The 16,347-nt window shown below is 45.3% G+C and overlaps 1 protein-coding gene and 1 long non-coding RNA gene across 2 annotated transcripts in view; one reads left to right on the forward strand and one right to left on the reverse strand.

Moving 5' to 3' along the window:
* The window catches only part of LOC134932918 (uncharacterized), a 106,348-nt gene that overhangs the window by 19,833 nt on the left and 70,168 nt on the right, over nucleotides 1–16,347 (reverse strand). The gene's annotated exons all lie outside the window — the stretch shown is intronic.
* LOC134935455 (uncharacterized) lies at nucleotides 6,094–7,751 on the forward strand. The gene is made up of 3 exons (XR_010180153.1): nucleotides 6,094–6,124; nucleotides 7,391–7,477; nucleotides 7,666–7,751. It is a non-coding gene; the product is annotated as an uncharacterized LOC134935455 (long non-coding RNA).

The raw sequence follows: 16,347 nt of genomic DNA on the forward strand, positions 1-16,347 counted from the left end.
CATACACTATGCAGTGTCGTGCAGTGCATTGTGTGGTTTAATTGCAGTGTGTCGTGCAGTGTGCAGAAATTTGTGTTTCAGATAGTACAGTGTTCTAAGGGATGTTACTTTGGCAGAAATTATTCTAAGGGATGTTACAGTGGCCTAATGTGTTCTGACGTGCATTACTCTTGCATAATATGTTATAAGGTTCATGACTGTGGCAGATCTCTACTTTGTGACGTAATGTGGATATACTACTGCACTACTGTGACGTACAGTACAGTAACGTGAGTAAGGTGCTCTACTGTGTGACACAACGTGAATCAAGGACAGTACTGTGACGTGAATACGGTGCTCTACTGTGTGACACAACGTGAATCAAGGACAGTACTGTGACGTGAATAAACTGCACTACTGTGACATGACGTGAATAAGATGAATTCAGGTGAGTACTGCATCATCTGTCATGAAATCAATTTATACTGTAATGAATAGTACTGAGATGGTTAAGGGTGGGAGGGCTGCATGCTGATGTGTGTCATAATGTTTATAAGGGCAATGCTAATGTGTGTTACAATGTCTATAAAGGTAGTGTTCTGTCTAATACCCTGGACCTACTGTACTGTAGCGATACTGTAAGTGTACTGTATGTCACATTTAGAAATGTGCCCCTTAAGTTTTGAAGACAGTACAGTACACTATGCCCTCCTGAGTGATTAGGTGCAGGGTACTAGAATGAACAATTCCATTTATTGTGATGTCATAAAGATGCTGTCAATGTTGAATTTCATTGGCTGTACAGTATGCTGCCATTATACTGTATATATATTTTTACAGGGCTGGTAGCACGACGGCACAGGAGGCGGGACAGGCGCCGCCAAGCTGGTAAGTATTGTCAAATACAGTAGTGTACAGTACATAGTGATTTCTATAGTCCCAACCCCCTGTCCTGACCATCACAGATAACTCGCTGCAATCCGTTAATGTTAAGAATGTCTGTTTACAAAACTAAATGTAAATATTAAACACAAAGTATAAATAACATTGTAGATAGCTGAATACCCGTGCTTCGCTACGGGATGAGGATGGTAAATTCCAGTGATAGTTGTTTGTTAATTTACGTTTGTTGGCGATCTAGTATACAGTACTGTATACTTTAAGCATACTGTATCTTGCTTCTCTGATGCAGATTGTGTAGTGGCCGGACCCCTTTTTGGTCCTGGATACTGTACAGTACATGTTTCAAATTGACAGCTTCACTTACAGTACTGTTATTTTTTTTCCCACAGTACCACCACCACCACCACCACCACCACCACCACCTGCTGCGCTGCCAGGTATTGTGTAACGAGAATTCTGGTGCTACTGTCATCGTTACACTACTGTACATGTGTCCTGGATACTGTACAGTACATGTTTCCAATTGACAGCTTCACTTACAGTACTGTTATTTTTTTTCCCACCGTACCAACACCACCACCACCACCACCACCACCACCTGCTGCGCTGCCAGGTATTGTGTAACGAGAATTCTGGTGCGACTGTCATCGTTACACTACTGTACATGTGTCCTGGATACTGTACAGTACGTTTCCAATTGACAGCTTCACTTACAGTACTGTTATTTTTTTTCCCACAGTACCAACACCACCACCACCACCACCACCACCTGCTGCGCTGCCAGGTATTGTGTAACGAGAATTCTGGTGCGACTGTCATCGTTACACTACTGTACATGTGTCCTGGATACTGTACAGTACATGTTTCCAATTGACAGCTTCACTTACAGTACTGTTATTTTTTTTCCCACAGTACCACCACCACCACCACCACCTGCTGCGCTGCCAGGTATTGTGTAACGAGAATTCTGGTGCGACTCATCGTTACACTACTGTACATGTGTCCTGGATACTGTACAGTACATGTTTCCAATTGACAGCTTCACTTACAGTACTGTTATTTTTTTTCCCACAGGACCACCACCACCACCACCACCTGCTGCGCTGCCAGGTATTGTGTAACGAGAATTCTGGTGCGACTCATCGTTACACTACTGTACATGTGTCCTGGATACTGTACAGTACATGTTTCAAATTGACAGCTTCACTTACAGTACTGTTATTTTTTTTCCCACAGTACCACCACCACCACCACCACCTGCTGCGCTGCCAGGTATTGTGTAACGAGAATTCTGGTGCGACTCATCGTTACACTACTGTACATGTGTCCTGGATACTGTACAGTACATGTTTCAAATTGACAGCTTCACTTACAGTACTGTTATTTTTTTTCCCACAGTACCACCACCACCACCACCACCTGCTGCGCTGCCAGGTATTGTGTAACGAGAATTCTGGTGTGACTGTCATCATTACACTACTGTACATGTGTCCTGGATACTGTACAGTACATGTTTCCAATTGACAGCTTCACTTACAGTACTGTTATTTTTTTTTCCCACAGTACCAACACCACCACCACCACCACCACCTGCTGCGCTGCCAGGTATTGTGTAACGAGAATTCTGGTGCGACTGTCATCGTTACACTACTGTACATGTGTCCTGGATACTGTACAGTACATGTTTCCAATTGACAGCTTCACTTACAGTACTGTTATTTTTTTTCCCACAGTACCAACACCACCACCACCTGCCCACCAGCACCAGACTGGCACGGAGGAGGCGCCGCCACCATCCGAGAGCTCCGGAAGTGGTAATAATTATTTTTGTTACAGACACACTAGTTTCCTACAGTATTACTGTAATTTTTGTATTTTACAATACTTGTTATCTTTTACACACAGACCGCCTCGTAATTGATACGGAGGCGGAGGAGGATGTCACTTACGTTGAGTCGGGGGAGGAAGAGGAGCCAGAGTATAGTAAGTACAGTAGGATTTTCTCAAGCCCATTCTTAAAAGTATTGACCAAGTCCACTTTTATTACTTTTCAGGCAGGAATTCCAAACATGTACTGTACAGTATTTCCCTCACTGTGAAGACCCCTTTTCGCCTCTGTGCGAAATCGCCTCTACTTCAACAAGAGTTACTGTGCACGTGTCCTCTGTGTCCATCTTATCAAAAACAGTTCCTGTGTATTGTCCCCTTACTGTATACAGTATATTTGTAAAGGTTAATCATGTCCCCTCTTAATCTCCTCTTTTCCAATGTAAACATGCCTAGCCTGCCTTTCCTTGTATTCCATCTTCTCAATCCACTTCATCACTTTGGTCGCCCGCCTCTAAACCTTTTGTAGTTCCACGATATCCATTTTGTATTATGGTGCCCAAAATTGTGCATCCTACCCACCCTCCACTAGCCTAACCCTCCAATCATACTCTGAATCCACACTCTGCATTCTGAATGTCGGGATCCAGACAGCAGGTCTTTTAAATACAGTACTGTATGTCCCCTACCACTGGACAGTCATTCTGCTCCTACTGTATTATGAATATATCTCTGCCTCTTGTAGCACTGTACAATTTTGTAGTAACTGTACTCTACTGTATTTTGTTTATAATATTTTTTTATTTTCCACTCAGTAATTATTGACAGTGAGGAGGAAGAGGAGAAGAAGCCCTCTCCCCAACTTGGTAAGTAAACTGCAGTATTGTACTGTACTGTACATTGTGTTAAACCAATGGGTTGGGTTTGCGTGACCAGCAGTCAGGATTCTAGCGGTCAGGTGACCGACAGTGGCATCCTGATTGCAGCAATCCCAACAGGGTGAGGTACGGTATCCTAACCCTCCTCTACTACCCCCTGATTCTGGCCTCGACATTCTCGTCTCTGTGTGCGAAATCTACTCTCCTCCTCCAATTCCTGACTGAATTTTTGCTTTACTGTATTCAACACAGAATACAAAAGTATATTTCATGGAATTTTTGCTTTCACAGGCCCTACACTGTCACAGGCGGTGGCGGAGGAGGAGCAGGAGGACCAGGACTCTCTGTCCCTCACCACACTGCACCCATTAAGTAAGTCCAGTCCGGTACATCTTGCCTCTGTAGAGCCAGTTTGAGCAAGGAGAGATTGATTGCTTCTTTTTTTGGTGGGGGCCCAAACCAACCAGTCATTTCAGCCACAGTCGTGTGGCAGACCCTGTTTATATAACATAAGGGTGGGTGGGAGGGCCCAATCACAATTCCATCTTGCACCTCTTTTTTTTTTATCTTTGCATCATGTGATGTTTGGGGAAAATTGTTATAAGTGCCATCCTGTCTGCCACTGCACTGCCACTCCTAAATGGGCCAGGTGTTTGTGCCGGCCACTTGGGTCGCTTAGCTTAGTCATCCAGTGACCTCGGTGCAAATTTTAGGACTACAAATAATATTGTGAGGTGTTCAGAATAGACTGGAAATGAGTGGAAATTATGGTCATTGAGGTTAATAACACTATACAGTAGGATCAAAAATACCCCCAAATTCTACGATTTAAGCTGTTTTTGAGAGGTTTTTGAAAAAAAGCACCAGGATCCAAAACAAGTCCGAATCCAAAAGCAAAACACAAAACCCTAAAAATTTCCGGTGCACATCTCTAGTTTTAATAAAGTCCAGGAGGGAAACATTCTCCTAATGAAGACACTGCAAGCAATAGGACACGAGGATGTGCACGGAGACTGGAGGGGGGCGAGGTTCAGGGGGAATTTTAAGAAAAATTACTTCACAGAAAGTGCAGTGGACAAGTGGAATAGCCTCCCATCAGAGGTGATAGAGCCTAAAACAGTAGAGCTACAATATTTAAACATGCATGGAAGAGACATACATAAGGATATCCTTACAAAGAAATAAGGATCAAATAAGGTTTGATGTAAAAAAAAGGTTAAAAAAAAGAGGCAGATTAGATGGGCAAAGTGGTTCTTACAGTATTTGTCATCAAATTCTATGTTTCTGTATGCAGACCCTCCAACATGACCCGCCGCACTGCTCTGTTTCTAGACTTCCCTCTTAATTTATGATTTCCATCACCTGTGTTGAACTAGTTAAATGATAAGAATGCTGTTTCTTCACAGGTGATGGCAATAATAAATTAAGAGGGAAGTCCAGAACCAGAGCATTTTGTACCTAGTGGGGCGGGTCATGTTGGAGGGTATGTGTATTTCCTGGAATGAACCTTTTTTTTTTTTTCACATTAATGTTTTTTTTCACAGGCTTTACACTGGAACAGGCCACGGAGGAGGATGATGATGATGATGATGATGATGCGGCTGCATTTAGTGGTAAGAATTATTACTGACATTGATCTGATGCCATCAGAGTAGCACTTTTCATCAGATTTTTCTGGCAAATGCGTAGAAATCGGATGAAAATTGTTTTTGTTTGAACTGGTGATATTGCCCATACAGTAGCAACCGATCACATTCCACATTAACATTTACAGTATCTAGTTACACTTACAGACGATAATACAGTACAGTAGGTAATATTTGATTGGTTGCTACTGTATGGACAACATCCTGTTCTAAAAAAAACACCCATCTTACTCAATTTCTCTCTCTCTCTCTCTCTCTCTCTCTCTCTCTCTCACCCCTTGTCACTGTCTCTCCATTCATCTCTCTAGATACTGTCAGTGATGAATTTCCCATTAGGCACGAGAGGCACGTACTGTACCTAGTGGCGGCATCTGTTTGGGGGCCTCAGTTGGATGCTTACAGTATGCTAATACTGTCATCCCAAAAATTACCACTACAGTAACTGCTAAATATTTTAAGTGTACTGTACAATATGCACATACAGTACTGTACAGTATACATAATTCAAAGCAAAAAAGAGTTGCTACCTTATTCTAGTCATAATCACCGGCATACGGGCCACTCACAAATTTTCTGATGGTCTCTGTGGGGTCCCTTGGAATCACCATGCCTGTCACAAGCATACCTTTTTTTACCCACCTGACACTGGGCCTGGACACTAGTGTACTATTACTATACTTTTTACTGTATACTGTATCTTATAATATTCTTCTCTTTTACCCACAGACGACGAGCCAGAATACATTTTTGGTAAATATACTGTACAGTAGCAATAGTTGGTACTGTAATTACAGTATTTTTTTTCTCCAACATTATTTTAAGTCAAACTGATATGACTAACTGTATTTTATCTTTTTACAGTCCGTCGCCAACCAGTGGAGGAGACACCTGGTAATAAAATATAAATACATAATGCACTGTACTGTATTCTAACTTACTGTAACATGTATAACACTGAGCTGATCATCTTCACACCCTCTGACATAACCTTACAGTACATACTGTACTTTCTCTCTTTTTTCACCCTCTTCACTCCACAAATGCATGCTGCCTTTCCTGACTACTGATATAATAGTGTGCAGAGCGTAGCGAGGCACCGTGCCCACCGCGTGGCGAGCGAAGCAAGCATGCAAGGGCCTGCGTTCCGCTCGCCGCCCCTGTCGGGATTCCGTCGTCTGTATTTTGACCACCGGGATCCCGTCCAGCGGGATTACGTACTGATCTCCAGTCTGAGCCTGCCCTAGGCATAGGCATACTTGCCAAATGCCTAGGGGCACAAGCAGCTTCTGCTGATTAATATGATATGCAGCATGCCTACAGTATATTCTGTGTGTGACTGCGTCTGTATCTGCATACAAAATGCATTACTAATGTGCAGCATTATGTGTATAAGGGGTACTACAGTACTTTGTTGTGTAACATATACTGTAGCAAGGGCACTACTGTGTGGTCTAATGTGAACAAAGAGCAATATGATGTGATGCAATGTGAATAAGTGGGAATACTTTGAGGAGTAATGTGGTACTACTGTGTGATGTAACGAGAATAAGAGACACTATTGCATGATATGTTGTGAATAAAGTTGCAGTACTGTGTGGCGTCATTTCAGATTGGGGAATTACTGTGTGGCCATGCCCCTTCCCAGCAAGAACATGCACCGTTTTGGGATGCACACCGAATGTGCACACTGTTGCTATTTTAAACATACAGTAGGTTGGAGGAGCACCAAAACGAGGACTGCTATGGTTGAGGGGTGATGGTGCTGGGAAAGGGGTACAGGCTCAGAGGCGGAAATAGCATCTGTGCAAGGGGGCAGCATCCAAAAACTTGACTAGGGAATCATATTATTTATGGCTGGCTCTGAGTACAGTCCACTATTATTGATAGTACTCCCTACAACACCACCTACAGTACTGTAACCCTCTTTTTTCTGAAGCTGTCATGAAATGTCATGACTGCTAATACATAAATGTCTACAGTATTTGTACTGTGGTGTTTTATTCCTTTGACAATTTGTTTATGACCTATTTAGGCTAAACTCTTGTACAGTACTTTCTATTTTGAATACCAGCAATACAGTATAATACTGTACCTACAGTATACAGTAGTAATTGTATAGTATTTGAATGTGACTAATGTTTTTTTTATCCAATATAGAGCCAATGATTTATGGGGGCCCAAGACAGGGCCATGAACGGTGGGCTGGCCCAGAAGCGGGCAGGCAGCAGCCCACTTACACAAGAGGTAAACTAAAGCAATGTTTAAATTACCTCGACAGCATACAGTAGTGTTTGATTTACTGTACTGACAATACAGTACTGTACATTGTAAATAACAAGATTGTCTAATATAGAGTAAAGTACTGTATTGCCATTACTACACTGTAAAGTATTCAGTATTTGTTTTGTAATACTGTCCTTTTTTTCCCACAGAACAGTTGCAGCGTGCCATCCTGCTCCTGCGGGTGGTGGTCCACCTCTTAGTGGACCACTTTTTTAATATATTACTAAGATCGGTTTAATTTTATTTTTGTTTAATAAATATTTTTGTTATTGTACTCCATTGTATAGTATCTTTTTCTACTGTATAAGATAGGCATACTGTACACCATACAATTATCTGGCAGATAATCTGCCAGATCTGGCTGTTTGGAATGAAATTCTGGTAATGGATGAGAGCAAATGACAATCATCCATTACCATAATTTCATTCCAAACAGCCAATGTACAGGCAGCAGTTGATTGATACTGTATGCACACTTCTCCGTCTTCTTACTGTTTCATACTGTACATCTACCCCATGTGTGCTTTACAAGGAATGCAGAACGATGCATCAAGGGACATGGCAGCAGTACAGTACAGTACAATGCAAGGGACTAGGACACTATCTCACAGTACATTGAGCATACTGTACATTGTAGCAATAGCATACAGTAAGTGTGACATGTACAGTATAATACAGTGGGTGGCATGTACTGTATCACTGGGAAACTGATTAGGATCAACTGGTAATGTACAGTACCAATGGTAACCTACTGTACTGTATATACAAAGTTGTATGTACTACAAAGTGCTAGTACAGTAACAGTATGACCCTGCCTGGATGAAGCCATCAGAAGCCATAGACTCATGCCCAGTAACAGAGGGATAAAATGGGGGACACTTCTACCATGCCCCTGAAATGCCCAAGTATTCTGCCCCTCAGCAAGCTTGTGCATACAGTACAACCCCTTCTCTTGAGTCACAGTGCTCCCCAGGCCGCCACAGACACCAGTGAAACAAGATGCCTAACCAAGTTGTTTTACATACAGTATACCACTCTTAATTGAATTCCCATCATACAGTAGTACTAATTTATACAGTACAGGAAGTTGGGAATACAAACATTGGAAACCACGTCATGTTTATTTTAAGAAACACTTTATTTACGGACAAAATTTAACATTTTTATAATTTGTTTTTTTGTGGTGGGGGGTGCGGGGTAATGGTTTTTGTACTTAATTTTTTTTAGTTTTAGGTTTTATTTTTTTGAATTATTTTTCGTTTTTGTCTTTTGCTTTTTAACACTGTCGCATACGGACACCAGAATAGAGGACTGACAACAGCAGCCCCTGGATGGAAACGCAGCCCAAGGCCCCAGATGGACACAGCACAATGGACTCGGCTGCTACTGGATAGATACAGTAGCGCCCAAAAAATCAACTGGTGACAGTGAAATAAAAGGGGCAACTTGAACCAGGCCCTTACATTACCAGGAATGTGGTGAGCCAAGTTCATGCACTCCCCTTTGAGTAACCGTGCTGCTCCAAATGGATTCAGCACAGTGAATGCAGCCCCAGAAAATGTACAGGTCATACAGGTACATTGACACAATTTTTTAGCTTCAGCTGTGTGAAGCTGATGTGCTGAAGCTAGGAGGTAGGTAATGATCTGGTTTCATCATAGTGGAGCTTCCAAGTAATTTTCCTCCTCATTCTCAGCGCAGCGTTTATGGTATCCCTTATCTTCCTCTTTTCTGGAGCACCAATCCTCACGCGGCGTTCACACCTAGCCATGATGTCATGTACCAGATTTTTGGGCAGCGGAAGTTTGCCCTTGGAACCATCAAAGTTCACACGATTGGCCCACGTCAAGTATTTGTCGTATTTTACATGGTACTGGAACAGAGAATATGCATATTTCTGAATATGTCCATTTGAAGCTCTGTACAGATGGTCGTCCAGGGAAGTTGAGATGACAGCCAGGGCAATATTGTTCAGAGATCCTCCGAATGTATTGAGAAGTGGCCTGTGAGCAGGTGTGCTGGTCATCATTGGTGTTCCTGGCAACAGCACACTTGAATCCAGGCCTATTCTGCGGTCGTCCAGGCCTCCTCTGCGGTCGTCCAGGCCTCCTCTGCGGTCGTCCAGGCCTCCTCTGCGGTCGTCCAGTCTGCTGCGGTCGTCCAGTCTGCTGCGGTCGTCCAAGCCTCCTCTGCGGTCGTCCAGGCCTCCTCTGCGGTCGTCCAGGCCTCCTCTGCGGTCGTCCAGTCTGCTGCGGTCGTCCAGGCCTCCTCTGCGGTCGTCCAGTCTGCTGCGGTCGTCCAGGCCTCCTCTGCGGTCGTCCAGGCCTCCTCTGCGGTCGTCCAGGCCTCCTCTGCGGTCGTCCAGTCTGCTGCGGTCGTCCAGGCCTCCTCTGCGGTCGTCCAGTCTGCTGCGGTCGTCCAGGCCTCCTCTGCGGTCGTCCAGGCCTCCTCTGACGTCGTCCAGGCCTCCTCTGACGTCGTCCAGGCCTCCTCTGCGGTCGTCCAGGCCTCCTCTGACGTCGTCCAGGCCTCCTCTGACGTCGTCCAGGCCTCCTCTGACGTCGTCCAGTCTGCTGCGGTCGTCCAGGCCTCCTCTGACGTCGTCCAGGCCTCCTCTGACGTCGTCCAGGCCTCCTCTGACGTCATCCAGGCCTCCTCTGCGGTCGTCCAGTCTGCTGCGGTCGTCCAGGCCTCCTCTGACGTCGTCCAGGCCTCCTCTGACGTCGTCCAGGCCTCCGCTGACGTCGTCCAGGCCTCCGCTGACGTCGTCCAGGCCTCCGCTGACGTCGTCCAGTCCGCTGACGTCGTCCAGTCCTCCTCTGCGGTCGTCCAAGCCGCTGACGTCGTCCAGTCCTCCTCTGCGGTCGTCCAGTCCGCTGACGTCGTCCAGTCCTCCTCTGCGGTCGTCCAGTCCTCCTCTGCGGTCGTCCAGGCCTCCTCTGCGGTCGCCCAGGCCGCTGACTTCGTCCAGTCCGCTGCGGTCGTCCAAGCCGCTGACTTCGTCCAGTCCGCTGACTTCGTCCAGGCCTCCTCTGCGGTAGTCCAGGCCTCCTCTGCGGTCGTCCAGTCTGCTGCGGTCGTCCAGGCCTCCTCTGCGGCCGTCCAGTCTGCTGCGGTAGTCCAGGCCTCCTCTGCGGTCGTCCAGTCTGCTGCGGTCGTCCAGGCCTCCTCTGCGGTCGTCCAGTCTGCTGCGGTAGTCCAGGCCTCCTCTGCGGTCGTCCAGTCTGCTGCGGTAGTCCAGGCCTCCTCTGCGGTCGTCCAGTCTGCTGCGGTCGTACAGGCCTCCTCTGCGGTCGTCCAGTCTGCTGCGGTCGTCCAGGCCTCCTCTGCGGTCGTCCAGTCTGCTGCGGTCGTCCAGGCCTCCTCTGCGGTCGTCCAGTCTGCTGCGGTCGTCCAGGCCTCCTCTGCGGTCGTCCAGTCTGCTGCGGTCGTCCAGGCCTCCTCTGCGGTCGTCCAGGCCTCCTCTGACGTCGTCCAGGCCTCCTCTGACGTCGTCCAGGCCTCCTCTGCGGTCGTCCAGGCCTCCTCTGCGGTCGTCCAGGCCTCCTCTGCGGTCGCCCAGGCCTCCTCTGCGGTCGTCCAGGCCGCTGACTTGAACCGCTTGGTGGTGTGTTGCAATTATGGTGCGGCAAACTCCAACTTGCCATTCTTTCCTTGTTTGTTCAATGACTTTCTTCATGGCTTCTACCATCTGTTCCTTTATGCCTTCTTTAAGGCCAGCCACATCGGTCTGCAGCTGATTGACCTGTCCACCAAGTTCTGCCTCCATATTGGTCACCTTACTGAGTAGCTCCTTTAGTAAAACAGGACAGGTACACTGGCAGTCCTGCACTTTGGTGTTCACATCTGTGAAATGCAACCTTCTTCGTGGTGAATGTGTCATGTCTTCTTGTCCAGGGGTGGCTACATGGTCCAAAAAAGAAGCTTCCTGATGCTGCGTGTTTGTCACGTCCTCTAGCACCGGTATTTCCAGATTCATTGGCTGAACACTGTGATCTGCAAGAGATGGAACAATGACATCATTTGCCACACGACATATCAGCCCCAACTTATTATTCTTTGCCTTGGCATTTTTTCGTGGTTTCACCACATTTTCTTTCTGAGCCGCCTTGGCAGTTTTCTTCTTCTTTTGTGGGACTAATGCAGCAAGTTTCTGTGCCACTGAACAACAGTAAAGTGCAAATATTGTACAGTATTATACTTTTTTCCCTGTGCCTCCCAACATGAACCTCTGCAGGAGGGACAGAATGCTCTGTTACGGACTTCAGTTTAAATATACAGTATGATTACCATCACCTGTGCGAACAACTACAGGTATACTGTACAGTAGTTACTGCATTTGATAAGATACTGTGGGGGCAATGTATCTCTGGCACAGTGGGGGCAATGTATCTCTGGCACAGTGGGGGCAATGTATCTCTGGCACAGTGGGGGCATTGTATCTCTGGCACTGTGGGGGCATTGTATATTTGGCACAGTGGGGGCAATGTATCTCTGGCACAGTGGGGGCATTGTATATTTGGCACTGAGGGGGCGATGTTACTTCATCATTGGGCATTGTGTGTGTATATTATACACACAATGTCCAGTGATAAAGTAATATGTTGCTCAGAGTCTGGCCCTGCTCCCGATCCCAATTCCCACATTGCAAACGAAAATGCAGGCTTTTGTGCATGCACTAGACATATAAATAGTTTTCACCATCGAATACTTTTGATGTGATGGTTAGTAACCATTGCATCGAAAGTTTCAATGGTGGAGCATTGCCATCATATGATGGTTTGCTTTCGATGTCCATCCCTAAGATACATGCACATTACGGTATACCGAGCTGGATCGCTTAGCAACCTGACAAAATGGCCGCCGACCGTGAACCCCCAGCACGTGGCAGCGCTCGGATATGGAGTGAGATACAGTATGGTATACATTGTAGAGGCCAGGGGGCAATGCTGAAGGAGCGTCACAATCCCCTAGCTCAATTACACCGGGATAAGCGAGGTCTATGCACATTACGGTATACCGAGCTGGATCGCTTAGCAACCTGACAAAATGTCCGCCGACCGTGAACCCCCAGCACGTGGCAGCGCTCGGATATGGAGTGAGATACAGTATGGTATACATTGTAGAGGCCAGGGGGCAATGCTGAAGGAGCGTCACAATCCCCTAGCTCAATTACACCGGGATAAGCGAGGTCTATGCACATTACGGTATACCGAGCTGGATCGCTTAGCAACCTGACAAAATGGCCGCCGACCGTGAACCCCCAGCACGTGGCAGCGCTCGGATATGGAGTGAGAGATGGTATACATTTTAAAAGACACTGGGATAAATTGTACAAGCCAGGGAGCAATGCACAGGGACATTCATCATTTACGTATATAAATAATTGTAAACCGTAAATGAAAGAATTACCGGTCAAATACTGTATGAAGAAACTGTGTGAATGAGCTGGAACACGTGAGCCTAGCAGAAGTTTTAAAATGCAGAAACCGAGAGCAAATTATCAGGAGATTTCGCAAAGGTCGGAGACGATCCACACAGCAAGTCTGCTTACGAGGAAATAGCTTTGCAAAGTGGGTAGCGGGCGGTGACTGAGACGCTCTTTTATTCACATTCAAAGTACAGTACAGTATGCTTTGTGATTGGTGTAGGGATGAATGCGCCTATATTGGCACCAATCACAGCGGTAGGAATTCCTTTTGTGTGAATGTGAATAAAAGAGCGTCTCAGTCACGGCCCGCTACCCACTTTGCAAAGCTATTTCCTCGTAAGCAGACTTGCTGTGTGGATCGTCTCCGACCTTTGCGAAATCTCCTGATAATTTGCTCTCGGTTTCTGCATTTTAAAACTTCTGCTAGGCTCACGTGTTCCAGCTCATTCACACAGTTTCTTCATACAGTATTTGACCGGTAATTCTTTCATTTACGGTTTACAATTATTTATATACGTAAATGATGAATGTCCCTGTGCATTGCTCCCTGGCGTGTACAATTTATCCCAGTGTCTTTTAAAATGTATACCATCTCTCACTCCATATCCGAGCGCTGCCACGTGCTGGGGGTTCACGGTCGGCGGCCATTTTGTCAGGTTGCTAAGCGATCCAGCTCGGTATACCGTAATGTGCATAGACCTCGCTTATCCCGGTGTAATTGAGCTAGGGGATTGTGACGCTCCTTCAGCATTGCCCCCTGGCCTCTACAATGTATACCATACTGTATCTCACTCCATATCCGAGCGCTGCCACGTGCTGGGGGTTCACGGTCGGCGGCCATTTTGTCAGGTTGCTAAGCGATCCAGCTCGGTATACCGTAATGTGCATAGACCTCGCTTATCCCGGTGTAATTGAGCTAGGGGATTGTGACGCTCCTTCAGCATTGCCCCCTGGCCTCTACAATGTATACCATACTGTATCTCACTCCATATCCGAGCGCTGCCACGTGCTGGGGGTTCACGGTCGGCGGCCATTTTGTCAGGTTGCTAAGCGATCCAGCTCGGTATACCGTAATGTGCATAGACCTCGCTTATCCCGGTGTAATTGAGCTAGGGGATTGTGATGCTCCTTCAGCATTGCCCCCTGGCCTCTACAATGTATACCATACTGTATCTCACTCCATATCCGAGCGCTGCCACGTGCTGGGGGTTCACGGTCGGCGGCCATTTTGTCAGGTTGCTAAGCGATCCAGCTCGGTATACCGTAATGTGCATAGACCTCGCTTATCCCGGTGTAATTGAGCTAGGGGATTGTGACGCTCCTTCAGCATTGCCCCCTGGCCTCTACAATGTATACCATACTGTATCTCACTCCATATCCGAGCGCTGCCACGTGCTGGGGGTTCACGGTCGGCGGCCATTTTGTCAGGTTGCTAAGCGATCCAGCTCGGTATACCGTAATGTGCATAGACCTCGCTTATCCCGGTGTAATTGAGCTAGGGGATTGTGACGCTCCTTCAGCATTGCCCCCTGGCCTCTACAATGTATACCATACTGTATCTCACTCCATATCCGAGCGCTGCCACGTGCTGGGGGTTCACGGTCGGCGGCCATTTTTAGTGTGCATAGAACTCGCTTATCCACATAGGCCCCTGTGTTTTTAACTACTATATTGAGATGCACATTTCTAGGCCTACAGTATTTAATATACAGTAAGCAGCATTGTTGTTAGGCAATAACTGAAGAATTTACATACAGTACTGACATGTACTGTATGTAATGCTTGTACATCATGTCAGTCGCCCCTTATGCTGTACACTACTGTAAGTCTCACAGGGCCCATGCACTTCCAAGGAGGGTTATTTACTGTACTGCATCTGTTTCATACAGGAAACTAATTGCAGTCCATAACACTGAAGTGGTATTTTCAGTACTGTACAGTATACAATACTTAAATTTGAACATCAGGTACTGGATAGTAAACATGTACAGTATTAACTTCTATCATAAAACTCCTATGCATTTTCAGATGTGTACATTTTAGACTACAGTATTCACAAATGTTTTTTCTCCATACAGGAATTATAGTTGGACAACATGCCAGTAACTATCAACAAAACGATGAGCAAGATAATCGCCAACATGAAAAAAGAAAATAAAACCATCAAAGAGATCCATGCATGGCTCAAGGAAAGTGGCATTATAGTCACTTTAGAAACGGTGCGCTATCATGCATTCGAAAGAACAACGCCCAGATTTGTATTTCCTACAAAATGCACATGGTATGTACTGTACACTACTGTAATGTTTAAATGACTTGCTTTGTACCATAACAATTTTTTGGAAATAAAAAAAAAAAATAATCTATTGTAACTGTGATTGTGCTGTTCATGAATTCATATTTTTCATACTGTATTGTACTGTAGGAGAGTGCAACAAATTGTGGAGGAACTAACTCGTGAGGATGATGAGCGTACTGCTTTGCAAATAAAACAAATTCTCCATTCCAAGTATGACCTGGACATATCGGCCACCAGCATCAGAAGGATGCGACGGAAAATGGGATGGACCTTTGGCGCAACAAGGTAAAATACTGAAAGCAGTATAAACCATACAGTAAATGCACTGTTAATAATCCCTTGATACGTGATATAACAATGCCATAAATCATTATACAGAGTGTGTACTTTATACTACAGTATATACAGTGTGTGTGTATATACTGTATATATTCTATCCCAAAAGAGATACCTACTGTATAGGCACTCAGAGACAGCAATGAAGCATTGCCGGCTTATTGTGATGATTACATACTGTATACTGTGTGTGTGTGTGTGTGTGTGTGTGTGTGTGTGTGTGTGTATATGTACAGTATGTATATATATATATATATATATATATATATTACTCTGTATGTACCTTAATGTATGTACAGTTTAATGTATACAGTAGGTATATAATACAGTATACTGCACATACAGTCTACTGTATATACAGTAATCTGTAATTTCATAACTGTATCTGATTTCATTATTTTTGGATCTTCACAGGATATCTCCAATGATAAGAGATGTGAATAAAGAAAAGAGAGTGGAACAGGCACGGCGATGGATTGAGAGTGGTGAAACATTTGATGATGTCATTTTCACAGATGAATCGTCTATTGCCCTTGAGCGGTTCTCCAGAATGTCATTCAGGAAACGTAACCATATCTCATTAAAACCACGCCCAAAGCATCCATTGAAAGTCCATGTATGGGGAGGCATATCACGATTAGGAGCTGGTCCCCTATTATTTTTCGAAGGTACAGTACTATACTTTATTCTGTGCCTGTGTTCTGTAAAAATACATGCTGTACTGTAGAGTACATGTAACTGCACAATAAAAGGAGAAGCTTATTA

The sequence above is a fragment of the Pseudophryne corroboree genome, chromosome 6, assembly GCF_028390025.1.
Source record: "Pseudophryne corroboree isolate aPseCor3 chromosome 6, aPseCor3.hap2, whole genome shotgun sequence".
Classification (NCBI taxonomy): Eukaryota; Metazoa; Chordata; class Amphibia; order Anura; family Myobatrachidae; genus Pseudophryne; species Pseudophryne corroboree.